The sequence below is a fragment of the Pseudochaenichthys georgianus genome, chromosome 16, assembly GCF_902827115.2.
Source record: "Pseudochaenichthys georgianus chromosome 16, fPseGeo1.2, whole genome shotgun sequence".
NCBI classification, from domain to species: Eukaryota; Metazoa; Chordata; class Actinopteri; order Perciformes; family Channichthyidae; genus Pseudochaenichthys; species Pseudochaenichthys georgianus.
This window is the reverse complement of record NC_047518.2, coordinates 1,101,244-1,114,054: the sequence shown is the minus strand read 5'-3', so window position 1 is coordinate 1,114,054 and position 12,811 is coordinate 1,101,244. Positions and strand designations below refer to the sequence as shown.

At 39.3% G+C, this 12,811-nt stretch overlaps 1 long non-coding RNA gene and 1 other non-coding gene across 2 annotated transcripts; both read left to right on the top strand.

Moving 5' to 3' along the window:
- Positions 1 to 1,829: 1,829 nt before the first annotated feature.
- trnag-ucc (transfer RNA glycine (anticodon UCC)) lies at positions 1,830 to 1,901 on the top strand. Its single transcript has one exon. It is a non-coding gene; the product is annotated as a tRNA-Gly (tRNA).
- A 9,373-nt stretch (positions 1,902 to 11,274) lies between these two features.
- On the top strand, positions 11,275 to 12,225 carry LOC139435439 (uncharacterized). Its single transcript, XR_011644677.1, has 2 exons — positions 11,275 to 11,495; positions 11,691 to 12,225. It is a non-coding gene; the product is annotated as an uncharacterized lncRNA (long non-coding RNA).
- The last annotated feature ends 586 nt before the right edge of the window (positions 12,226 to 12,811 follow it).

Sequence of the window (12,811 nt, the reverse complement as noted above, 5' to 3'; positions counted from 1 at the left end):
ATGCTCCGACCGTACACACTCACAACAACGGCCTACAGACATAAATAAACCAGCGACTGTATTCTCCATGACACAGACAGTCTGTGGTTTGTACTTGTTTAACTTTTGTCTAGTTTCTGAACAGATCGTATCTGTCCCCGGCTGTTTGAAGAGCAAGCATGTGAAACAAAACATAGCATTTACCTGTTTGCATCCAGCTAGCCATGTGAGAAGCCTTGTTGATACGTTTTGTCTTTTTCACGAGCCTGCTGTGATATATACAAATCGGGTTGGTCCGGTCCAAGGTCTTTAAGTATCAATTTATCTCCCAAACTTCTCCTTTCAAAAGGATTGGAGAGTAGCTCTTGGGCGGACCGAGGCTCCGGCGACTCCACCTGCACACCATTCTCATCCAAATACTGCGTCACCTTGGTTACTCACGAGTCTAAAAAACAGATCACGTCAACGCACGTAAGCAACATGGGCGCCAACCTGAGCGCCCACGTGACCAAAATATTTGACGGCGCTGATTGGCTGAAATTATGTTTCGGCAGCACAGTTTACTCAGAGCCATTATCTCTCTATGGCTCTGAGTTTACTATTGAGACTTTTGCAACCTGCTGGTTGCTGCTGTTTCGCTCGGGGGCTCTGCCCCGTAATGATAAACTAATGCCATGGGCAAGGCCAGGCAGGAAACAGGTGACTTATCAGTAACTTTAGACATCGTAACACAATTTTAAACGAGATTGTATTGTAGATTATACATTTTTGTGATACTAATTGTATGATATTTACCTTGTTCATTAAAAATTAAAATATAAAATATATATATTTTTTAAATATATTTTTTTTAAATATATATTTTTTTATTTAATATTTATTTTTATTTTTTATTTTGTATCTGGCAAGAGGTGGGGCGGCGCCCCTAGCGCCCCTATGGGCCGGCCGCCACTGGCTGTAGCCCACACAGAGCCGAACACACGCGATAAGAGCAGCCAGCGGCACCAACCATGAACAATATTAATATTAATAATACAGCTATAGCACAACACAATCCTCTCACTGCCTGGAGAGACGCGACGCCACACACACAACGGCTCGTCTTCTTGTGTCTCTTCAGCCCCCAAGTTAACGTTAGCTGTCAAGTTAGCACTAGCACTGACGTTAGCTCCCTCCTCTCTCGGTTCTGTTGTTGCAGCAGTCACAACGTATGTGCTACCACCAGCTACATTCGGTTGGTCTTCTTGATCAGGTTGTTTGGCCGTCTTTTTAAAGAAATTGCCCAAGGTACGTTGTTTTTTTTTCTTTGTCAGCAGCAGCAACAATGCCTGGTAAACATGCAGTGCTAACTAAACGAGTGAGTGGGTAGTGGGTGGAGCTGCGGGCAGCGTGCAAGCAGGCGACACTTTTTTCATGAATCATAAACTCTAAATATAATTTTATTTCACTTATTTTACACCTTTGAAAAAAAAAAACATGCCCAAAATGGAATTTATTTGGTCATCATATCAGTATTTTAGAGAGCTCCCCCCAAATGTCACAAACCATGTTCCCAGGGGAGCTCATGTCACCACTAGGGGAGCCATAGCTCCCCCTGCTCCCCTCCAGTTCACACCCTGGTAAGAGGGCCATCTGCTGGAAACAGTGAGCATTGTTATTCTCCTTTTCAAATGTATTTTGATAAGTAGTCCTACCAAAAGAGATGTTGGTAGTCGCTAGGTCCTGGTGAAAATGGTGAATTTAGAGAGGGTAGCCTACTCATTGTTACAGTCCATTCTTTGCAGATTTATCCTATGGTTTTGAGTGACTGTTGAAAAAACAATATACCACCATCAATTGGGCTTTACAAGGTGATGGTGGTATAGTGGTAAGCATAGCTGCCTTCCAAGCAGTTGACCCGGGTTCGATTCCCGGCCATCGCAAAAGCTTTAATATGTACAAATAAAGGGGGAGGTACAATTGGTAACTGCTGCTCACAGTCTGGAGATCGGTCTTGGATACATAATCAAACATAGATACATATATAGAAATACAAAAAATGTTTATCTTTGCAACACGAGGCCAGCTGGTTCACCCCCTTCCTGTAGTGGGTCTCGTCGTTGTTGCTGATGAGACCCACCGAAGTTCTGTCATCCGCAAACTTGAGGAAGTTGGAGCTGTAGGTGGGTGTGCAGTCGTGGGTCAGCAGGGTGTAGAGCAGGGGGCTGAGCACATATCCTTGGGGGGCCCCTGTACTCAGCGTCATGGTGTCCTATGTGTTGTCGCTGACCTGTACAGATTGCTGTCTGGCAGTGAGGAAGTCCAGCAGCCAGTTGCAGAGAGAGGGGCTGAGGCCAAGTTTTGTTTGTTTACAAATCAGCTGCTGGAGGATGATGGTGGCGTTGTATGCTTAGCAGAAATGTAATCGTATTCTTGCTCAGGTGCATATTAAATTAGCCTATTAAATCTCTCTATCGTTTGTGTTGAGTTTTGTTGATTCTGGTTTTGAATCTTTATTGAGTGCACTCAGCACTCACTCTCACAGTATGGGACAGAGTAAGAGGGCCATCTGCTGGAAACAGTGAGCATTGTTATTCTCCTTTTCAAATGTATTTTGATAAGTAGTCCTGCCAAAAGAGATGTTGGTAGTCGCTAGGTCCTGGTGAAAATGGTGAATTTAGAGAGGGTAGCCTACTAATTGTTACAGTCCATTCTTTGCAGATTTATCCTATGGTTTTGAGTGACTGTTGAAAAAACAATATACCACCATCAATTGGGCAGTACAAGGCGATGGTGGTATAGTGGTAAGCATAGCTGCCTTCCAAGCAGTTGACCCGGGTTCGATTTCCCGGCCATCGCAAAAGCTTTAATATGTACAAATAAAGGGGGAGGTAAAATTGGTAACACAATAAATGTAGAATTCTATCTGATAGCATAACATAATCAGACCGACACATTGCTGCTCACAGTCTGGAGATTGGTCTTGGATACATAATCAAACATAGATACATATATAGAAATACAAAACATGTTTATCTTTGCAACACAAGGCCAGCTGGTTCACCCCCTTCCTGTAGTGTAGTGTCATCCGCAAACTTGAGGAAGTTGGAGCTGTACACTGTAAAAACTCTAACTTAAAATTGTTGGCCTTAAAATATTTTTTTTGTAATGTGAACAAAAAATATTGAATTGAGTTGCAAACTACATTAAAGTAGTTCTCTCGACTATCTTTATTATGTTGCTTGTTTAAAGTGTGTGTCATTCAATAAATTCAGTTGGCAAAACTTAGAAATCCAAGGTTAGAGTTCAAACTAAGTTATGTGTGTATGTTTCGAGCTAAGAAGGGTTCTCCAACAGAAATCTGCAGGGGGTTTTCTACAGTATTTCGCCTTTACATGTTCGGCACTCTCTGATGTTCTCAACGGGACTGATCATCCTCAAACTCAAGGTGAGCACTTTGTTTGAATATTGTATTGAAATTATTAATATAGAACATGTCTGATTTAAAGTGTGACATTAATTGTTTGCAAATTATTTAGTTGATTGTTAGTGAATTATCAGTTAATGTGGCACTAGATTGTGGTTTGTGATACATTAGCCGAGTTTAACATTAGCTAGCTAATGCTAGATAGCTTCTCTGAAAGAGGAAAAATGTTTTAGAAACGTTTATCATATCTGGCCCTAGACTTCTAAGGTATGCTAACGACCGACAAGTGTAGCCATAAACGTGGTCGTCTGTTAGCTTAGCACATATAAGATGAATATCAGTGGCAGACAAATATAACTATGAAAAGGTGGTTTTAGAAATATTCTGGCAACCCGTCTGTCGGCCAGCATTGAGGACATGCGGGTCCATGCATGCACGTCTGTCTGGCGTGAGGGAGGAAACGCAACGATAGACTGTTTTATGGCCAGAATATATGGTAAAAGACGGACTGCATAATTAAGGGAGGATTACCGTGCGTTAATGATCAACTAGAATGTAATGTGTGCGAGTGAATCAACCGGTTAAGAGCACGATGTCGACATCAGTAAAATGTTTTCACCGTAGCTCCAAGGATATTATTTTTCGCTAATTGAGTATGTTAAACAACATTTAAGATTAAACGTGTTACAGCTTCATAGATGACATGTCTGGACATTTCTGATAGGTGGTAAAAGTCATGTATCTGTCCCCGTCAGTGCAGCAGACCGACGGAGACGAGGCGAATCCCCGGTTCAGGTGGAGACTGGCGCGCTAACTAGAGCTCCAGGAGGGAAAACCTTTGCGACGCTGAGGTTCGGCTGATTTGCTAAGGTATGCTAACATATATGTTCGGCTTTTAGCTTGACAAATATACGATGGTGCATACCCTTAGCAAAAAAATCTATAAAATCCTATAGAATCCTATAGAATCTTGTAGAAATCTATAGCATGTTATAGAACATAGTCGTATTTGTAAGCCATGCTAAAGAATTCTATAGAATACTATAGAAATCTCTAGATCATTCTGTAGAATACTATAAATGTGTACTTTTCTATAAACTTCTATAATTAAAACTATAACAATCTAAAGAATTCTATAGGACAGAACCGACTCATGACATATCTGTAGAAATCTATAGAAATCTATAGAAATGTGTAGAAATCTATAGCATTCAAAGAAAACATGCATGATATTTTCTCTCTGATGCAACCTATACTAAATTCTATAGAATTCTATAGAATTCTATAAAACTCGTCTTTAAATTGGAATAGAGAAAATCATAGTAATCTACATCATTTTGTGGAACTGAGCTGCTTTGCAAAAGCTGTATGGGTCCCTTTGAAATCTTTACAACTGTATACTGGATTATGTGCCCAATTAAATTATGTAACCTATACATAACCATATACAACCATACAACATATTGGAATGGAACTCTAAACTGAATGAATGTCACTGTCCTTGTAATCTGATGTCAATGCTCCAGAATTTCTGTGACTGCATCTGTATGTATACATTGATCACTTTTGTTATGTAACTAATTATCTGTTACAACTGGAGATTAAAGCTAAGTGACATATAACAATATCTATTGTTAGTGTGAGTCTGTTATAAACAACTCATTGGAGTCTGCAGTACTCTACTCTGTTTTGAAGTCTATTATATACTGTAAAAAAAGATCGTAATTTTACAGGGAATAACTGTAAATGTTTATAGTAAGTATCATGTTTTTTTAAATAACTTGCAAAATCCTGTAAAATGGCAGATATTAACTATAAATTACAACCCAAAACATTATTTTCAGTATTTTGACAATAACCACAAATAACGTTTATTTCCTTTTTTTTACAGTAAATTTACTATATAATATTTACAGTATTTTTGCACTTTCAGAAAATAAATGCAGATGTACGTCAAATAAAAAGTATTATCTGTAATTAAATATGTAACTCGTAATATAAAAGTGTATTACTATTATAAGACTTTAAGATTTTCTTTGTAATTTTAAGGTAATCATAAAACTGTAAAAAAAGCGTCAACTAAAAAAAACGTAAAATGTAATTAAAATCTTTTTACATACATAATTTTCTCAATATTCGATTGAATCCACCACAAACACAAAATATCCAATGTTGAAACAAAAGTAAATAAATATGTTCTCATTAAATTCCTAACTTACTATATTGTAAACATCTACAGTTGACAATATCATTAAAACAAATTAAAATGATAGAAAGTGGAGACATTTCTGCAGGGAGGATCAAGGTTTAAAACACACACTGTTATTTACTCAACAAGTCACAGTTATCCTTGTTTTATTTATGTTGCTGTTTTTTTTCTTTTCTCCCATTGGTCAATACACAGTAATAAGCCTTAGTTTTACAGTATAATGCAGTGGTTCTCAAACTTTTTCTGTCATTCCCCACTTTGAACAGGTGGGCCTTTTCAAGCCCCACCTGTTCCTCATCGCTCCAATAAAATGGTAGGCCAAGCTTAAAATGGTCAAATGTATCGTTCTATAACGGGGTCGCCAACTTTTTTTAGGATGAGGGTTACTTTCAAAAAATAAAACAAGTCGTGAGCTACTTTTACTCCTCTTTTTTGTTTTTTTGCAGTGTATATATTTAGCACATTTTAACATTATTATATGCTACCTTTAACCTTTGAGTGCTGTTTGGGTCTGTGGGACCCGTTTTCAGTGTTTACTAAATAAAATGTATGCAATTTAATTATTTTAACCTGCTTTATTTGGTGGTGGACGTCACGTCCTCGAGGGTCCGGGGGCATGCACCCCCAGGAAGATTTTTTTAAATGTTGAAGTTGAATGCATCAATCTGGTGCACTTTGAGCTAGGGCTGCTCAATTAAATCGTATTTTAATCGCAATTACGATTTTGGCTTGCAACTATTATGAAAACAACATAATCGAAATAAAACGATTTAATTTATTTTTTAAATAGGTTTTTCAGTTGAATTATACTTAAAGTTCAGGGTAATCAACTGTTAAAAACATACTTTTCAAAATATTTTCTTCAATAAATTGATGTTTTTCAAAGTAAATGGTTAATCGTTTTTAATAATCGTGATATCAATTATTGACCCAAATAATCGAGATTATGATTTTTGCCATAATCGAGCAGCCCTACTTTGAGCCCAACATGAATTTATGGATACAGCTCTCAACACTCAGATGAAAGGGAGCTGTATACTTTTCAATAATCCAAACATCTTTAGAATATGATCACAACAAATCATTTAAACTTGTTTATTCTTATCTTATGTTACCTAGTTAGCATTATTTCTTTTTATTTATGCATATTTGACTAATCACTCCCCTTTTAAACTTTTTACTGTCCTATAGTACACATTGGAATGATTTCTTACTTTATTTTGTACAACTTTATTAAATAGATAAAGGTGTGCTCTCTCTCTTGCTCTCTCGCTCTCTCGCTCCACATTGCTTTTCTTCCCGACTGCAACGCTGTTGTGTGTGTCTGTGAGAGCGTTTCACACGTGTGTATGAGAGATTTTTACCAGTGGCGAGCCTGTCTCTGAGGGCCTAAGATATTCTACAAAATAATATTTAAAAACAAATTATATTTTTCTTTATATATTTCTTTTAAATATGTTTTTAGTAATATTTGTCAATAGTTTTACCAAAAATAACTTGATTAAATTGTATTTAAAATAACATTTCCAAAGAAATAGATCCTTTGAATCTGCCTATTCAGTTTCTGTTTGAATGTGAAGGGTTAAATGAAAGAAGCTCCTCTCTGCGAGTCTGTGAAGACAGGAGCTGATTGGACGTCCAGCTATGAATTCACAGAGGGCCAGCTCAGAGCTATTTAATAGAAGAGTTACGACATCTCCGTTCACTCCAATGGACCACTTTTTTACAGCAATGGCGGATCGTGGAGCCTCTCAATCGTTCCCCGGAAGTTAGCGCCAAGGCTGGCAGAGCTGTGGAGTTGCAGCATAATACACCGTTCGTGACGGACTTTTAAAGGTAAGAAGAAGTTTAAAGATTTATATTGCGGATATTATCAGTACATCTGATTCAAATGAACATGTGTATTAAAGGATGTCAGTGGATTATCCCTAAATTAGTAGATTTAGGGAACGTTTACAGATAACAGATTAAGCTAGCATACCGAAGCAAGTTAGCAACACACGTTGAACAGCCTTGTAATGGTAAATTCCGTTCTCTTAATGTCATTTCGTCCAACATGTTGAATTAGAGAAGAGGGGCTTCTAAACGGGATTGGATGCGGGGGTGGAGGGAGTTAAATATTAGATAAATATAACTTTGGTGCGTGTAAGAGTGAGTGTTTTTAGCAGAGCCATATTGTGTCCTTGTGATTCTGTTGATTATTACCTGTCTGTATAATGTTGCAGCTCAGCTGATTTTGGATTGATGGCAAAGGGAGAGGCACTTAAGTGAGAGTGAAAACACAAGGTACGTTTAATACTACTGTTTTATATAAGTAAACACCTTATCTCCCCAAGGCATTTCCCATCCAATAGGTGTGCTGTGTGTGTATAACCCTTTCTCCTGTCTGTTACTCCCTCTTTCAGCACAAGAACCAGAGGGGGATTCAATGGAGCCTGAATACCTGCACTGAGACCCTCACCCTGCACCCTGAGTCTCAACTCTGTGTTTTTCAAGCCTTTCCCTATTTGTTTGTATTAAAGAAAACATTAAGCTTTCCCAATGGTGTGGTTTTCGTTTTATGAAAAAGTGCAAATGCAGTGTTTGTATATAATTACATCACATATTGTGTTGCTGTTGGTCGTGAAATTGCTCCTGCTGACTTGAGCCAGCCATTTTTTCCTCCGCTCTGTGTCAGTGGGGAAGCCGTACATTCGTACTCCTTTCTCTGAGCGATTTGAGCATCCCCAGGCAGCACATCAAACCATGGTGGCTACTCGGAGGCAGCACAGCAAACCAGGACAACACGGAGGAAAAGGCACCGACAAACTGCATGATATGCTATTCAATGTTTATTGAATTCCATGTATTTGCAATGGATGTTCCTAAAACAACACATTTAACATCATCATTATCATCATATGCTGCTAGTCCTGCTGCTGCTGCTAGTCCTTTGATAGTCACCTGTCGGTCTCCTGTCCTTTCTGAAAGCCATAAAGATGACATTAGTCATTTAGATAACTTGTGTCCTCAATTACCAGGGGATTACTGAAACTACCATGAATTTAAGAAAATGGTAGAAATGAATCTAATCTGAATTTTAAAGCATTACTTTAGATCCCCTCCCTCTAAATGTATCAATACACATTAGAAAGTGATGCTCCTGACTACCATACAAGTTTAAGAAGATAATATTGGTTTGAAAGAATTCAAAGCTATAAATAAACAGCAACAGGCTCTTTAACAAGGCACTGTTAGTAACTTGTAAACTAGTTGTTCACACTAATCCTAATATTATCACTTAATATTAGCAAATTCGATTTTATTTTTTAAAACATATTGATGTAAATACATACACATATCGATTTGTTGTATAAATATTGCAAATCAAAACCTTTATTCACTAATAATTAACAAAAATCGTAGTTCTATCTCCTGTTATCAATGCATTCACATTGCCCGCCATGAACTTCCGGGGAACGATCCTCGTCTACATGAACCACGTGACGATAACCGTTTTTGGACTTCCGGTGTCGTAACTCTTCTATCTATATGGCGCTGGGCCAGCTATAGTAACTGAACGAGAGTAATGTCAAATGACAGTACAATTGACCAATCATATCTTCCCTCTAAATGGGTGGGCTTTATTATCGCGGACTTTATGACAAGTTCCGCCCGCTGTGAAACGTTTCTTGTTTCCATAGCAACAACAACTGTCAACAGCGTAAACTTGCCTTCAAAATAAAAGCATGCAAAATTACACTTAAGACATACAACTGCAACGAAAGTAACAAACACAATGCAATATCCTTTTCAATTTCAAAGAACACAAATTGGGTTATCTACAGGTGTTGTTTTGTGTGGTAGAGGGTCGCTTTTCATTGATACGTTTTGCACCCCGGGCGGGTCGTTGTTTTGATAATCCACCAGTGTATAAATAATAAATAAATGTGAAAAAAAAATGTAAATTTTTTTTTTGAATTTTTTATTTTTTTTATTTTCAGTTTCTAGCTCCGAGCGGGAGCTTTTCTGGTTCAGCTCCGGTTTCCCTTTTCAGCTCCCGCTCTGTGCACACCGCCCACTGGCGCTCCAGAGCTGCCCCTGCTGCGTCATGACGTCACCGTTTACATCGCTGATTTGCTCCCCAACGGCAGCCATTACGGCGCTCACAACAACAACAACTGCGTCGGGTCGATGATCGTGTTGCTTTTAATCACATGAAGCCAGAATAAATTGAATAACGACTTCTCCAACCTTATACTTTTCTCCAGAGTGCCGTGGTTCATTGTTTATTAATGTGTTTCTGCAGCATTTACCGACCGCTGCAGTGCTGGCTGCTCTTCCACAGGAGTTTATTCTCCCGTTAGCTCCCGGTTAGCTCACACTGCAGCGGCCGCTCTAAAGTATTCACTGTCCGACTCACACAAGCAGCTGATGCATATCCCCAGTTCCCCTTAGCCTAAGTGAATGTGTGTCAGTCTGAATTGACGCTGTTTGGTATCACAACACTGTTATGAAAGTTTCTCTGGTATAAAACGGGTGATGTTAGCATAGCAACCGAAGCTAAACTGACTACTTGCATCCGATAGCTGCAATAATACAAAACAACACGTCTGCCTCTCTCCACAATGATCGATAACAGTGAACGGATAGTCAAAGTAAGGTACAAATAAACAGAATCACACGAAGCCTGGTTAGTGTTGCCTGACTTTATAAAGTGTGTTTATAAGCACACTGCTTGTAGGCAGGCATGATAGTCGACCCATGGGAGTTGGGTTTAGTTTCCTGCACGCCTCGACGTAAGAGAGACGTAAGCGACGTCGCCTCTTAGCTCCAAAGCTCTTGCCTCTGGACCGACAATTTTTTGGAGCTGGAAATGAAGCGGATTCCGGAGCTAAGAGCCGGCGCCGCTGCGGTGTGAACAGGAAAACCCGGCGCTTTTCAGGCTCTAGCTCCGAGCCGGAGCTGAATAGGCGCTGGTGTGAAAGGGGCATTAGTGGTATTGACCGAAGCTCCACAGCTGTAGCTAGGCGCTGCTAATGAAAACTCAAGTGCTCAATTTGTTGGTTTTTCTTTATTATTAAGAATTGAGCAAGCATATCTTCCTCTTCGAAATCCCAGTTGTACTTCGCTAACACGTAGTGCCTGGGAGGGTGTGTTTGATTGTTCCCACCCTTACCTCACTTATGGACTAGGTCATGTTAGACAAGCAATCCAGTGGTTAGTTTTAGGGTCACCTCCATTGTTTTATTTTTTATTTATTCACTTTAAGAGAAAGGGATTTCAGAAACAAGTCTCACAAGTTTGTCTCGAGGTAAAATTAACAAAAGCTAACTGTTGTTAGACTATGTTCCCCCCTTCTAAACTTATGAAATAATCAATGCCCTGATAATAACATCCATCATTATGGTTTACTAATAGTTATCACTTCACTTCCTCCTCCAGCACCTGGACACAGCAGGAACCTATGCCAGGATCCTGTTTGTGGACTTCAGCTCTGCCTTCAACACAACCCTCTGGCTGGAGGCTGCGCACCATCAGGACCAGAACCTCTCTCCCTCAGGACCAGAACCTCTCTCCATCAGGACCAACACCTCTCTCCATCAGGACCAGAACCTCTCTCCATAAGGACCAGAACCTCTCTCCATCAGGACCAAAACCTCTCTCCATCAGGACCAGAACCTCTCTCCATCAGGACCAGAACCTCTCTTCATCAGGACCAGAACCTCTCTCCATCAGGACCAACACCTCTCTCCATCAGGACCAGAACCTCTCTCCATCAGGACCAACACCTCTCTCCATCAGGACCAAAACCTCTCTCCATCAGGACCAGAACCTCTCGGCACCTCAACAAGGCCCGCCCCCCCCCACTGACACTTTACCTCAGCCACAACGCAGACTCTGCATGGAGATCACAGGATGGTAAATAATGCAATGTTTAAATATTGCTTACTGCCAATATTTTATATTCTATAATTTATTGCATTCTATTTCTTAATATAGTTCGCTATCTGTGTAGTTTTTACATTTTTTTATTTGTATGTACGACACCTCCTCATACGTGTGAACATACCTGGCAATAAACCCGTTTCTAATTCTGATCTTTTTGTCCTCTAGGTTGCACTGCCACGTCTACAGTAGCACAGAATGGACAGAGGAAACATGATTGGGCCTCAAGTTTTTTGCAGCCAATATACATTATCCTACAAACTTGGGATAGGAGGGTGAGTGAACAAGTTATCCATTGGTTGGAACCTACATCCCCATTGTTAGACGTACTAAATCCTGCACACTGCTCCTTCACATTGACAATGTGAACATATGTCGCCATTTTGCCATTTCTGTTATTTTCAGTTGAATGTTTCAAAGTAATCTTAAAAAATTCAACTTACTTTTTGTTTCTACTGTTTATAAGTATGATGTTTAAATATGAAATGCTGTATTCATTAGTTGTACTATAATTCTACAAATATTTTTAAGTTTTCAGAGTAATTGTTTCCTACAGAACATTTTGTGATGTCATTTTGTTGAACCTGTTTGATTGGAATATGTTAGAAAAAAGCTGTAAAATAACAGTATTCTAGCTCTTTAGGTTCTGTATTTATTTTAGTGTTTGATCATACAAATCTAATAAAAGAAAATGTAAAAAACTGTTTTTCTCATCAGAACTTTATTTAAGGTATTTTAATGTAACATTTTAAGACAATGGATTTTGAAAAGAGAGGAAAGTTTCCTCTAAAATATTTAAGGACAATTTCTGTATACTAATTGCTTTTGCACTTTATTTCAGTTAAAGTATTTTTACTTTAATTTTATGGTTTTTGTTTGGCAGCCTGCTGCCATTCATTTGACCGGTTTTTCCAACACATCCTCACTCCCAGGTCGGCCTATGTTGACGTTATGTCAAGTCCCCTGCCGGCTTTTTCCAACGCAAGGGGGGGGGCCTTAGCGTCCATTTTCAACGCAAGGGGGGGGCCCTTAGCGTCCATTTTCAGCTTTCCGGGATGTCCATGTGCTTCTATGGAGCTCATGGAAGCACGCATTCGTTTGTGTCAACTGCCCTTAAAGGCAATGAAGACACTACACTACCCAGAATCCCCAGCTATCGTTTGGACTACACCATGTGCTCTGTTTGACAAACCCCGTGATAGTCCTCAAGCTCTGTGATTGGAGAGTGTGCTCCAAGGGTTACCGAGCCTCGAACAGCACTTGAAATGGGATGGAACCACGGCAGACTG